The 15,342-nt window shown below is 49.4% G+C and overlaps 1 protein-coding gene across 2 annotated transcripts in view; it reads left to right on the forward strand.

Annotated features, from left to right (window-relative positions):
- The window catches only part of LOC135898252 (zinc metalloproteinase nas-6-like), an 87,631-nt gene that overhangs the window by 55,528 nt on the left and 16,761 nt on the right, over window positions 1–15,342 (forward strand). The gene's annotated exons all lie outside the window — the stretch shown is intronic.

Below are 15,342 nucleotides of genomic sequence, written 5' to 3' on the forward strand. Positions count from 1 at the left end.
CTGGAAGAGGCTGCCTTAGCCCAGCTTACCTGGGGTGTGTTGCGCGAGGAGTTGGCGAGAGTAGTGCTTGATGATAAAGCTGGCCAGGCGATGTCTTGGGTTGCATAGCCAGGCCCATGGTCCTTGCTATTGCTGCGACTTCTTCGCCGGCTTGAGTCGCGAGTGCGGTCGAGACTGGGAGTTCGGCTGGTGGGTGAAGTGTCTTCTTTATGCCAGGGACGTGTAGGGCGCGGTTTGAACCTGTGTTTGCACAGTGAGGAGCCGGTTTGATGGTTTCCGTTGCACACAACACATAGCGGGTCACATTCGTGGTCCATGGGTGCGTCTTTCATTCCACACTTGGGGCAGAATGCGTCGGTGGCATTAATGCAGACGTCCTGGCAATGACCAATCCCGCATCATCGGGTGCAGACATCTACCTTCTGCCTGAAAGGGCGGGATCGAAGTGAACAGCCGTCGTAGTTGACGTAGAAAGGGTTGATTTTGCCTTGGAATATGACCATGATGGTTTCAGTATTGCCCAGGCGTCTTGCACCCTCAATAATAAATGTTGGGTTGCATCTGCGGAGGGTTGAGGCGATGTCATCTTCTGAGTAATCTGGGGGCAAGTGAATGCATCCTCTGCAGGTATTGATGGAATCGGCCACATGGGTGGCGACTTCGTAACGCAAGGGTTATCATTGAATTGCAGACTCTGGATGTTGTGGCACAGACCTGCCCGTCCCATGTCTGGTGGGCTGATTAGAACGGTATTGCTGATGGTGTTGACACGAATTTGGTCAGAACTGGTGCGGTCGGTGATGGGGAGCCCCACAGCCTTGAGGATGACTTGTCTGAGGATGCATGGATGTATTCCAACGCAGCTGAGGCCCCGACGAACTCTTAGGATGATTTTATAATCGCTGTGCGGCAGCGGGGGGGGGGGGGGGGGGGGCTTCGGTTCTGATCTTGATTGAGTCCTATGAGCCACTGTGGGGCATGCAGGTGGCGAAGGATGCAGACGCTGTTTTGAGAGGTTATCCTGGATCTCGGGCCAGGTGCGCGCGCCATTGATGCCAGTGGCATCGCGCTCCGTACCTGCGCCCATGCTAGGCTGATATAGGTCCAGCAGCGAGACGGTCAGCCGAGAGCCCTAAAAAGGGCTACGGCTCGCGTAAGGGACGTCGAAGTTGCTGAAAGAAATGTCAAGAAGTGCCGATACCACTCATATAGGTCCAGGCAGGAAATCAGGCTCCTGAAGTGATCGAGTAGGCACCGAAAAAATGCAGGAGCCGAGGCAACATCCTGTCCGTTCAAGAACTCGGGGACCGACATCCTAGTCAACTTTTTTGCGCAATGAGGTAACTGCTCGGAAAGAACGCAATATCGATCGAGAATGCGCTGTTGCGCGAATTGTTTTTACCCTGACTCCCGGCTAACGTGCTGATGGTCCTGATGACCGCCTCTACCAAGGACCTTACCAGACTTGTAGCTTTGGCCGACAGACTCATGTAAGTAGCTACCACAACCATCGCAGCCACGGCATCGTCTCCGGGTAACAATACAACCACGCTGCAAACCCTTCCCCGTACTTCAGCAGCGCAATCTCCGCTCGACTCCTTGTGTGAGCGCCTGGAACGCATCATCTCTAGAGCGGAATATCGCCGCACGTCGTCTCGTCCCTCACGCCGCCGTAGTTCCAGCACATCAAGACGCACGGGCACCGAAAATGAAACATCAACTCATGTTCGGTATGTTTCCGCGGCAGCAACGAAAAAGTTATGGTTAATTAAGCACCGTTTAAGAAACTGCACTAGTGCTACTAAATTAACAGAATATAAGACAGTTATTAGGCCAATACTCGAGTGTGGCGATATAGTGTGGGACCCTCACACAAAGGCTGGTATAGACATTGTCGAAAGAGTACAAAAAAGCTCTTAGATTCATCTACAATGCTTATGGTTGGCGCATTTCAGTCACCTCTTTAAGACAGCGATTTGACCTCCAGACAATAGAAACTCGTCGCAAAATGCACCATCTACAAACAATGTATAACATAGTTAACAACCACACTAAAATGAGATTTGACAACCGCGTGCAATTTAATAAATTGTGACTGACCAGAGGTAAGCACTATCAAGCAATATTATTGCCGCGTGATAGAACAAACGCATATCTTTCTTCCTTCCTGCCCAAGACAATTCGCGAATGGAACGCCCTTCCGCAAAGCGTGGTCAACTCAGCCACTCCAGATTCCTTCTTATCTGCAGTACAGACGTGCTTGTAATATCATGCATTCATAATATCATGCTGGTTACATATTCTGATGTCTGTTTTATTACGCCTTTCCTATTGGCAGCAGTGTGAAAGCATCATCGTATTTATTTTGTGCATTTGCATGTTTTCCTTGCCCATTAGGCTGTCTTTTTATCTATTTTTTGTATCCCCTAGAGGAAAGGTTTGAAATCACGTGAAGTTTGTACCACTCCTGCCTGGGCTTCCAAATGGAAGCTGTCAGTATTGGGAAATAAATAAATAAATAAATAAATAAATAAATAAATAAATAAATAAATAAATAAATAAATAAATAAATAAATTGTAATGGGTGCACTGAACAGTTCCGATGGTAACGTATCTTCGTAACCGAGGATGCAGGAGACGCTGAGCAGGAACAGCTGGTAGCTCGAACGGCTCACACTCGTGCCAAGCACTGGCAATCCAGCTGGCCCACTGGTTGCACAGCAGGCATGGAAGATACGATCTGGCTAGCCTTGTTCCTGTGCTCTTCTTCTGCATTACAATTACCCCCGGTGCAAAAGCGGAGCCATCCTGGCGACTTACGACGTGGAGACGAGCGGGTCATAGAATTGTTTTAGGCGGCGCACGTGAACAACGTCCCGTCCACGGCGGCGCTTGTCGGATGTCGATGTAAGCGGCTCTATGACATAGTTGACGGGAGAGGTCCGTTCGACGATGCGGTATGGTCCATCATACTGCGAGAGAAGTTTTGTCGAAAGTCCAGGCGTGGTAGAAGGCACGGACAACAAGACAAGGATGCCAGGAGCGAAGTTCGGATCCGTAGCGTCGCCATCACGATTGGCTTTTTGTCGTTGTTGGTCAGCGGAGGTGAACTTTATGGCTAATTGACGGCATTCCTCGGCGTATCGGGCGACGGCTGAAATGGGAGCACATTCTGACGCGTCTGGTGTATAAGGCAAAACCGTATCGATTGTATGGGAAGGATCGCGACCGTAGAGAAGAAAGCATGGAGAAAATCCTGTGGTACTTTGTGTAGCCCTATTATATGCGTACGTGACAAATGGGAGGATGATGTCCCAGTTTGTATGTTCCGATGAAACGTACATGGCGAGCATATCACCAAGGGTGCGATTGAAACGCTCTGTAAGTCCGTTAGTTTGGGGATGGTACGCCGTGGTGGTCCGGTGAACTGTGCGGCATTGAGCAAGCAGATCTTCAACCACCTGCGACAGAAACACACGGCCTCTATCACTCAGCAGCTCCCGAGGTGGTCCATGACGAAGAATGAAACGATGGAGCAGAAAGGATGCAACGTCACTGGCGGTCGCTGCAGGTAGAGCAGCGGTTTCGGCATAGCGTGTAAGGTGATCAACTGCGACAATAATACATCGTTTTCCAGCAGGTGTTAGTGGTAGTGGCCCGTACAGGTCAATTCCCACACGGCCGAAGGCACGAGCACTACACGGAAGCGGCTGCAATAATCCGTGGGCTGGATGAGGCGGAGATTTGCGGCGTTGGCATTGCGGGCACGAGCGGACAAACTTTTGCACAAAAGTAAACATTCCGCGCCAGTAGTAACGTTGCCCCAGGCGCTCATACGTCTTCAAAACGCCTGTGTGTGTACATTGTGGGTCAGTATGGAAAGACGCGCACATGTCAGAACGCAAAGTCTTAGGGATAACCAGGAGCCACTTGCGACCATCGGGCTGGTAGTTCCGTCGATACAAGAGTTTATCCCGGACAGCAAAATGGGCAGCCTGGCGACGCAAGGAGCGCGAGATGGGAGATGCAGGCGAGCCAGAAAGGAAATCCAAAAGAGAGGCCACCCAAGGATCCTTGCGCTGTGCTGATGCGAACGTGTCGATGTCGACCGAGGATACCGCCTCAATGGTGGAGAGGGAGGCCGCGTCGGCTGGCAGCGGAGAGCGGGACAGAGCGTCAGCGTCAATGTGCTTGCGACCTGAGCGATATATGACGTGTATGTCGTATTCTTGAACGCACAGAGCCCAGCGGGCAAGGCGTCCAGACGGGTCTTTTAAAGAGCATAACCAACAAAGGGCGTGATGGTCAGTAACCACATTGAAAGGCCTGCCATATAAATAGGGGCGAAAATTCCCGAGTGCCCAAACGATGGCCAGGCATTTTTTTTCTGTGACGCTGTAATTGCGTTCCGCGTTGGTCAGCGCACGACTGGCGTAAGCAGCGACGTACTCGGAGTAGCCAGACTTGCGCTGCGCAAGGACAGCGCCAAGGCCAATGCGGTATCGGTATGCACTTCAGTTGAGGCGGTAGGGTCGTAGTGTCGCAGTATAGGCGGAGACGTCAGGAGGCGGCGTAAGGTCACGAACGCGGTGTCGCATGCAGGAGACCAGGAGTATAGGTCGTTGGCGCCACTTAACAGTTGTGTCAGAGGTGATATTATCTAGGCAAAATTGCGAACAAAGCGTCGGAAGTAAGAACAGAGGCCGATGAAGGCGCGGAGTTCTTTGAGTGTCTTAGGTTTCGGAAATTCTGCCATGGCGCGAAGTTTGGATGGGTTGGGGCAAATGCTGTCTTGTGATACGACGTGACCCAGAATCATGAGCTTGCGCGCGGCGAACTGGCACTTTTTCAGGTTCAGCTGCAGGCCTGCGTTGGTCAAGGACGTCAACACTTGCCTAAGGCGAAGAAGATGCGTGCTGAAATCAGGGGCGAACACAACGATGCCATCGAGATAGTACAAACACGTGCTCCATTTTAGGCCGCGCAAGATATTGTCCATCATTCATTCAAAGGTAGCAGGCGCATTGCATAGGCCAAATGGCATCACAATAAATTCGTATAAACCATCTGGCGTAACGAATGCAGTTTTAGGGCGATCAACTGCTGACATCGGGACCTGCCAGCAGCCCGAGCGTAAGTCCAACGAAGAGAAGAATTTATCGCCTTGCAAGCTGTCCAGAGCGTCGTCAATGCGCGGTAGCGGGTAGACGTCTTTGCGTGTTATCTTGTTGAGACGGCCATAATCGACGCAGAACCGAATGGAACCATCTTTTTTTTGTAACGAGAACCACCGCTGATGCCCACGGGCTATTGGAAGGTCGAATGACGCTACGCTGAAGCATGTCGTCCACGTGCTCACTGATCACCTGACGCTCCTTGGCGGATACGCGGTACGGGCGCTGCCGCAATGGCGCGTTGGAGCCAGTGTCGATGTGGTGGCTGACGGTTGACGACCGACCCAGAGTAGGCTGAGCGACATCAAAAGAAGAGCGGAACTCGGCAAGTAGGTGAAGAAGCTGGGAGCGCTGCTCGGAAGTAAGGTCATCCGCAATGAAAGGTGTGAATAAGTCAGGCGATTCCGGAGCAGAAGTGGAAAGTGCACAGAAGTCGGTGAGCTCTGCATACGAAGCATCCGGCACGTCGGTTATAGACATGTCATCAATAGGCTTTACATGGCCAAGTGGTTCGCCGCGAAAAGCCATCAGGGCTGTAGGAAGCGGATTGCAGACAACGATGGCGCTGAGACAACGATGGCGCTGAAACCGGCTGAAATGTGAAGCGCGGCGAAAGGCAGGGGAACATCTTTTCAGGTCATGAAGTGTTCTGAAGGAGTGAAGAGGACAGCGCCTTCATAGACAGCGCCACAGAAGACGGGAACAACGGCAGACAAGTACGGCGGTATGGCGATGTCTTCTCGAAGAACTAGCTTAGCGCAAAGAGAAGTGGCGCCGACGAGGGGCACGTCACAGAGAGGTGATAATTCGCCTTCAGCACGTGCACAATTGATGACGGCGTTGTTTCGCGAAAGAAAGTCCCACCCAAGTATCACGTCGTGAGAACAGGACTGGAGAACCACAAACTCCACAATACAGAGAACGCCCTGAATAAGAACTCTCGCTGTGAATGCTGCTAAAGGCTGAACTGGCTGCGCGCTTGCTGTGCGAAGACAAACCCAGAAAGTGGCGTCGTGACTTTTCGTAAAGCGGGAGAGAGGCGTTCGTTCAGAACAGACACGGCTGCTCCAGTATCAATTAGCGCAACGGTAGGGATGCCGTCAACAGTAATATCGACAACGTTCGAAGGCGACAGTGGAGGACTTGTACAGATCGATGGTGACGCAGTTCTTGCCTCCCGAACTGCGGCGCTTAGTTTTCCTCTTGCGTGGGTGAAGGGCGCCGACGCACGGGGGACAATGAGCGGCGACGCGGGGAAGGTGAACGACGTGTAAGGACCGGGCGCTCGGCTGGTGGCCTGTTCGACTGCCGACTAAAATAAGTGTCATGGAAAGGCTGCACGTTGGCGTAGGAAGGCGACTGCACAAACTCATCAGAGTGCAGCATGTGGTGGTGGCAGAGTCGTGCAACGTGGCCGGGAATACCGCAGGCATAACATAAGAGCCTGTTGTCTTGCGTGCGCCAAGGATTAGTAAAGGCAGGAGCAGGTCGATGAACGGGACTATGAACGGGTGGTGGCGGCCGAGGATGTAGGGCAACGAGTGGTTGACGAGGGGGCTGCGCGGCGACGGATGCGTAAGTAAGTGGCGCGGCGGCAGGGTACTGCTGGTGCTGCATTGGTAGAGCCTCAGCAACTTGGTCTTCAATAACCCGCCGGAGCATAGGAGTGAGCTGTGTAGGAGGCTGTTGCTGCAGCGGCTGCTGTAGCTCAGCGAAGGGTAGCAATGAAAGCTGACGTGCAACTTCCTCCCTCACGAAAGCTTGGATTTGTGTGAGCAAGGAGGAACGATCACAGAAGGCCGTCATGGAAGAGAGGGCCTCGTCAGCCACAGAGGGGCGCCTAGTCAACTCGCGCTGCCCCCTCAACTCGTCGTAGCTTTGGCACAAGTTTATGAGCTCGTCTACGGTGCGCGGGCTCTTGGCGATCAACATTTGGAAAATTTCATCGGCGATGCCCTTCAAAATGTGCTTCAATTTGTCATTTTCCGACATAGACGCATCCACACGTTTGCATAGGTCGAGAACCTCTTCAATATAACAGGCGAATGTTTCACAGGGTTGTTTCGCTCGCTCTCGTAACCGCTGCTCGGCGCGCAACTTGTGGACGGCAGGGTGACCGAAAACTGCAGCGCAACTGGTCTTGAACGCGGACCAGGACTGAAAGTCGGCTTCGTGATTCTTAAACTACAGGTGAGCCACTCCCGCTAGGTAGAATATGTCGGCATTTAACTTGGCGGTATCATCCCATCGATTGTGAAAGCTCACCCGTTCGTACGTAGCCAACCAGTCATTGACGTCCTGTTCGTCCGTACCGCTGAAAACTGCTGGGTGGCGTTGCGGGGCAGCGCCAGAGCAGGCAACGGGGGGTGGCGTTGGTGTCGGCTGAAGAGAGTCAGGCATGACGGGAGGCAGAGTCCGAGACTGGAGTTCCAGGGCGTAGATGTTCTTGAGTACCCCGCCCCTTCCACCACATTTAATGGGTGCACTGAACAGTTCCCATGGTAAAGTCTCTTCGTAACCGAGGATGCAGGTGACGCAGAGCAGGAACAGCTGGTAGCTCGAACGGCTTACACTCGTGCCAAGCACTGGCGATCCGGCTGGCCCACTGGTTGCACAGCAGGCATGGAAGAGACGATCGTGCTGGCCTTGTTCCTGTGCTTTTCTTCTTCATTACAAAATAAATAAATAAATAAATAAATAAACCATAACGTCTAGCGTTTGCTACTACCCCCTCCGTTTTGGAAACGACGCTCGTCACTGTCGGCGTAGCTGCGCTTGGCAGGAAAGCTGGCCGGCCGAACTCTAATGGTGACGAGTGGTCCGGCCCAACACACAAGTCGCCTTTTCTACCTTACGAACAGAATTACAAGACAGCGGTTCATAGACGGCATAGGAGCTGACATCAGCATTCTACCCACCCACCACTGCGACCAAAAAGCGACTCTTGTGTCGTTTTTGCAAGCCATCAACGGCACCATGATTCCAGTTTTCTGGTCACGCTCGCTTATGCTAAACGTTTGACGAGCGGCCTTTGACGAACGTTCCGCTGAAGGTTCCTGGTTGCAGATGCCCGTCGTGCAGTCATTGGAGCAGACTTTCTGCACGACTACAGACTCCTTGCCGACATCCAACGACGCCCTCTCATCGGCTCCGTAACCCAGCTATTCGTTCCCGGCGTCCCATCATCAGGAATATCGCCGATCGCGCCTGTTTCTGCTTTGTTGGGCGAACCTTTCGCCGCGCTCCTACGAGATTTTCCTGTTTGATCCGCCTCCCGGACTGTACGCAACCGGTCCAACATGACGTCTACCATCACATCGTGACCTCGGGCCCACCAGTCTATTTCCGACCCCGGTGTTCGTCCCCGGAGAAACTGGAGATCACTTGCGCAGAGTTCCTCCAGTAATTGGGCATCGCCACTTCACATGGCGTCTAAGAAGACGGGAAGCTGGTGCCCATGCGGTGATTACCGGTACTAAACAACGTAACAGTTCCTGGTCGCTACTCTCTACCAAAAATTCAGGACTTCGTAGCAGCGTTGCACGGTGCGACGGTCTTTCTAAGATCGATCTCCTTCGCACCAATCATCAACTAACGGCCGCTGAAGAAGACATTCCCAAGCCCGCCATTACCACACCCTTCAGTCTTTTTGAATTTCTTCGCATGCCTTTCGGCTTACGGATCGCAGGTCAATCCTTTAAGCGTTTCATCGATTCCATCACCGGAGGCCTGCCTTTCGTTTTGCCTACATTGGCGACCTTCTTGTCGCTAGCTATTCCGCAGAAGAACATCTTCACCATTGCGGTTCTTGGTTTCTCGCCTTGCCAGTAAAGGAGTCGTCATCAATGCCACCAAGAGCAAATTCAGTCAAACCGAACTCGAGTTCTCCGGTCATATCGTCGACGCTAAGGGCATTCAACCAGTGCCACCCAAGATTCGCGTCACTGAAAAACTTTCCCGAGCGACCACACTTTCTAAGCTTCACCAATTTCTCGGATCCGTCATATTCTACCGCCTATACATTCCCGACTGTGCACGACTTCTGGCTCCACTAGGCGCTCTGCTGGTAAACAAACGTAAACAAGTGCTTCAGTTCAATGAAGAGGCCACCGACGCTTTCACAAGAGTCAAGGCAGCCCTCGCCGACGCCACGCTGCTTGGACACCCGAAGCCAGACACGCCCACTGCCATCACGGCAAATGCTTACAACACCATCGTTGATGCCGTTCTGCAGCAATTCATCGACAATGCGTGGAATCCATTCACCTTTTTCTCCAAGAAACTGAAGCCTGCGCAATCATGTTACAGCGTATTCGGCCGTGGATTACTCGCCGTTGACCTGGCTATCACACATTATCGCCAATTTCTAGAAGGCCGTGCATTAAATGCCTTGACTGACCACAAGCCCGTTTTGCATGCAGTGAACCGTTCGGCATGCTGTTACTGGCCCCGGGAGAGTCAACACCTTTCCTACATCTCCGAGTTTACAACAACGTTCCGCCACAGTAAGGCAACCGACAACATTCCAGCTGACGTTCTGAGTCGCGTCAATGCTGTTTCCACGTTAACGCCGGAACTTTTCATCATCTATGTCGACTTACTCACCAGTAAACAGCGCGACGAGAGCGAACTCCGTACTCTATGGAATTCGCCAACGTCCCTGAAATCTGAAGAAGTCGTTCTGACTCAAGTAAGTACGTCCTTCGTCTGCGACACTTCTACCGACACACCTATAGCATACATTCCGGTATTCATTCCCAGACGTCTATTCGAAACCATGCACAAGCTGTCGCATCCTGGCATACAAACGACACAGAAACTTTTTCCAGTCGTTTCGTATGGCCTCGGCTGAACGCTTAAGTTCGCGATTGGGTTCGCTGCTGTTTGTCGTGTCAATGTTCTATGATCCAGAGTCACCCCATTCCACCTGCCAAGTCTTTTCTTCCACCGGATGCTCGTTTGATCCAGTACACCTTGATCTAGTCAGCCGTATCGCACCTTCGAAAGGTTACTGCTGCATACTGACATGCATCGACCGCTATTCACGGTGGCCGGCAGCCACACATATATATATCAGCGCCCACTATTGCATCAGCTTTCGTGTCTGCATGCATGGGAAGGTTGCCAGCTCATCCTCCCTAGTCACGGATCGTCGTCTGCAGTTTGACTCAGCACTCTTCAACGAGCTACTCGAACTACTCGGAACGAGTCGTTTTCGCACGACTGCTTACCACCCGCAGTCCAGTGGACTAGCTGAATATTTTCACCGGCATCTTCAGGCCTCCGTTATGGCGCATGAATCGCCGGAGAAGTGGGTTCTACATTTTCCTCTCGTCTTACTAGGCATCAAAGCCGTACTTAAGAGCGACCAAGGTCGCTCTAGTGCTGAACTAGTATACGGCAATAACCTACGCTTTTCATGCGATTTCTTCGTTGCCACCACCAAAACACCTATGCCATCACCTGGCGACTACGTTGCCGAACTTCAAGCTTTTTTTAGTCAGATACGATCCGTGCCTACATATTCGCAAGAAGCAAGGTCTCTGTACGTTTCACCTCTGCTACCCACGTTTTGGTGCGTAACTGTGCCGTGCGGAAGCCTTTGCAGCCGCGCTACTCCAGGCCCTATTGTGTTCTCGAGCGTCGTCCGACGACCTTTGTCGTGAATGTCAACGACCGATCAGACAAAATATCCCTGGAATGTCTCAAACCCGCCTACATTGAAGCACCCGCACCGTCGGCTATATCAATGTGCTAAGCAACCCTGCAGCATCTTTCACATAGCCTCCGTACGTGGCACCCAAGACCTACAACTTTCATGCCACGTCACGTGCACTTTCTATCGTTTCGTCAAATTTTCCTCCTCTCTAGGGCGGTGGGGGGAGGGGCTCTGTAGCGGCTCCAGTATCGGCGTCACAAGAGAATTATGTAGAAGCTCGCTTCTACACGAAGCACGAGCGGCTGGCACGCTCGGGCACGGTCTAGAGTTCCGAAAGGGATTAAAAGAATGTTACGCTGATAGAGCGAGTGTTGGTCTTTCCTCTCCCGCGAGAGCCTGAGACGTTACCGGTCCACGTGGTCACTCGTCACCACAGTCTCATTGGGCAGCTGCACTCTGGTTTCTTAAAGAGCTTGGGCGCTCTCTTTGCAGATGCCGCTTGTGAATGGCTGCAGGAAGCCGCTTCGGAACATTTCCCACGTTGTTAGGGTGACATCTTGATTCTCGAAGCACGCCTTGGCGGAGTCTTCCAATGCGAAACAGATATGGCACAGCTTGTCGTCGCTGTGCGAGCGACGACATATGTTGCGACCCTCTTATACGTCTCCTCCCAGCTTTCGTCGTCCTCGAATATGGAAACGCGGAACGTCGATAGCTCCCTGGGCTGCTGCAGCACGACCGGTGTTGGCGACCCTGCGGTTGTTATTCTAGCTCCTGTCGTGGCCTTGCACTTCCTGGTCTTCTCAGGCAAATGTCCGTGCTGCGGGCGCAGTCCTTGCAGCCAACGGCTAGCTCGATGGTCCTTGGCGACGTTCGTGTTGTCTTTGTGGCTCTGGCTTGAATCAGGGCTTTGAGTTGGCGTTCGGTACATGAACGCACTAGTACCCCCACCGGATGTCACGCAGTTGTGACGGGGAATATTACAGCTTTAAAACTGCGAATGACAAAACTGTCCTTGTATTGGGCAAACTTGTGACCATAAAATGAAGTTACACTCAAAGCACAGCAAATGCGGCGAACACGGTCGCGATTGTCGAATTCTGACCTGCCGTATAAGCGCGTTGGCATTTATAGAGGAGTCATCGAAAGCTCCAGAGTAGTCGGTGGTGCCCACGAGTCCTACAGAATGTTCTACACAATTCGAGCCGAACTTGCAATCAGATTGCACAATCTTCGGTGACAACAGTACCATCAATAAGATTCGAGATACTTCAGATACATGCGTGCGCGTCCCGCGCTGAGCGAAAACATATATTAGACGGTGAAAATCGGTAACCCGTAAAATGTAAGCAAGTCCACGTGTCAATATTATCAACGATCCAATAATACGTCAAAATGGGGGTAATAATTTAAGTAGCGAAGCAATAAACGAGAACTTGGATATATGTTCTTCACAATACCGAGAAAGCATCAGTGAAGTAATGAACTGTCCATTAAATCTTCTGGTCGTGCGGTTCGGGTCAGCGTTTTATTGAGCAGCGTTGGAAGTGTGTAGGATAATCTCTGTTTGCTGTAGCTGGTCCGCGAAAATTGCACGTGCCATTGTCCGAGGTACCACATTGCATGAATAATTTTTTTTTTTGCTACGGAAAGATGTAATAGTGTTGGGCGGCTACCCAGCAATTTCTTCCGACATTCGAGAAATAATGTCAGTTGGCATATGTTTGTGCGTAGAATGCCTGAACGTGAAAAAGAAGGACGTTGTTTATTTGCAGGGCCAGATCATTGTTAGCCCTTATAGCTAGTTTTTTTCGCGGCATATATAATAATTTATTTTGAGTGTGCGTCGTTGTTCCCTAGACCTGGTGACGATCATTAAGAACAGATAAGAATAAGACATGTAATATCAATAGCTTTACGCGAGGTGGAGCTGTGTACCGAATATGGGGAAGTTCCAACCTCAGATGAGAGTGTTGCAGCTATGTACTGAATGTGATGAAAAAATGCTCGCTATTGCAATATCAGTGATGACTTCGTAACTCGATGCTCTGGAATTATCTCCAAGCACTTGCACATCTACTCGATTTGGAAACTGGTTGATCATATTCCATACACAATTAGTTTCTATACAATAAGTGAAGAGGTTAATGCATTTCCTTTTTCTTCTCCTTCAGATAGTTCTAAAGTTTGTTCTCACCTTTTGAACTCGTGCAATGTGCTAATATTGTTGGCAGCAATAGACTTTTTGAACAGGCAATGCTTTTTTTTTCGAACTTTTGCGAAGCTTGTCTTCAATGATTGATATGTACCTGGTTTATTTTTTGTTTTGCTTTGCACACAGTTTTGTACGGACATGAAGCACATAATAGACAGGTCTTTCAACACGTTAAAAACGCCAACTGTAGGCATTCTCGACAGCAATACTCTCATAAACATATTAGTGGTCTACCTCAGAAATCATTACGCTAAACCACGCTAAAGTTCATGGTGTTACATTGTGCACTAAGGGTTTATCGCATTTATTTAATATCAGAGTCAACCATGATAATTCAATAAAAATTAATATTTCTAGACAGAAAGCGCCAGAGATTAGAAGAAAGCAATGCTTAAGCTATTCTCCGTTCCATACATAGTAGTCAACGTTGTGGAGGATGGAGATGCACTCCTGCACTGGCTTCGTTCAGACCAGAATATAGTTCGATATTTCACGCCCGAATTTGTTGGCAACTATTTTTACACCAGCTCAATATACACGGAACAAGTTTTCATCCTTAGAAACAAACAAATTGTGGTATACAGCCACTGATGCGTTATTTTAGATCATTTCTATTTTTGTTGTTCGTTTGCGTTTTTACTTGAAAGCCGTCGCGGGGATTCGCACGTGCATGCTCGCGCGGAGCGATCGCTTTCCCTGACAGAATTTCTAGCGTATCTACCACCGCGTCAACTGCTATGTACGGAACGGAGTATAGTGATTAGAAGGCCGCTTTTTGATTTGGCGCGCTTGAAAGTGCAGACGTAGAAATGTCCAGGGGGGCGGGATGCGATCTGCATTGTAGGCGCATACGTATAGAAACTGCTTCAACGCTGCCGAAGGAAACATCGGTGCGTCTATACTTCAACGTTGCTGTTTGCGCAGCGGTAAGGCGCCCTCTAGCGTACGGAAAATTACAAGGTCTCTTTAGATCTTTCTTAAGAAGTGAAAGGGAAAAGCCTCTTCTTCCTCCTCTTAACATTCGCCTCTTTCTGCTTGCCTCTACTCTTCCTTTTCTTTCTTTTAGTCGTTACTGCTCACTATATACTAAGCATTTTTAGTGATTTGTTATCAATTATGGTCTCTACAAGCCATTGTTCGACATGTTGCTCATATGATAGTCATTAGCATTCATTATGAATAATTTCAGTTATTATTAGTCAATACTGGTCATTACTAAGCATTTTAGTTGATTCAAACAATTGTCGTTACAAGTTGTCGTTAGACATATTTGTCATTTCGTAGTCATTACTAGTCATTACAAGTTATTTCAGTCATTAATAGTCATAATTGCTCACTACTAAGCATTTTCAGTCATTTGGAATTAATTGTGGTCATTAGACACCGTCGTGAGACATGTTGGTCATATCGTAGTCATCAGTAGTCATTACAAGTGATTTCGGTCATTATTAGTCAAAGGCGGTCATTACTGAGCATTTTTAGTCATTTGCAATCGATTATAGTCGTTACAATTCGCGGTTAGACGCATTGGTCGTTTCATAGTGATTAGTAGTCATTACAAGTAATCTCAGTCATTATTAGTCATTGCTATTCACTAGTAAGTTTTACTAGAAATTTGTAATCAATTGTGGTCTTTGCAGCCCGTCGTAAGATATATTGGTCATTCCGTAATCATTATTAGTCACTGCAAGTCAATAGTGGTCACTTTAGTCATCACCAGTCACCATCAGACATTTCTAATCATTTATAATCTATTGTGGTCCTTACAAGCCGTCTTTCGAAATATTGGTAATTTTGGAGTCAATAATAGTCATCACAAGTCATTAGCAGTCATTATTAGTTATTAGTAGTCATTATTAACCTCTAACAATATCTGTTATAAGGTTATCATTCCCTACAGGTCACTAGGAATCATTTTTGATTCTTTACATATGGCGTGATGATGCTTCGGTTGAGACTCTGGCCGTTAAGTCTGCTGACCCAAACTTCACCATGAGCTTAGAAAGCCTTCCGCCTTAAGAGGCAGCTTTCGATCGGGTCCTCCTATCTAAATACATGCAAAAGGACAATTCCTTTTCATCGGCAACCAATGCATCATATTTGAAAAGGTTGGTCGCATAAAAAAAAGAAAACGCAAAAATCTAGTTACTTTTTCTTTCAAATTGTTGTTTATACGTCAAAGGATGCTAACGAATAACTCTAACTCTCGCTTGAATGCTCATTGATCCTCGTTTTTCGACGCTGTATAGCAAACGTCTGTTAATGTTTATTGATGTACCTAAGCAAATTAGTTA

This window comes from Dermacentor albipictus, chromosome 5, assembly GCF_038994185.2.
Source record: "Dermacentor albipictus isolate Rhodes 1998 colony chromosome 5, USDA_Dalb.pri_finalv2, whole genome shotgun sequence".
Taxonomy (NCBI): Eukaryota; Metazoa; Arthropoda; class Arachnida; order Ixodida; family Ixodidae; genus Dermacentor; species Dermacentor albipictus.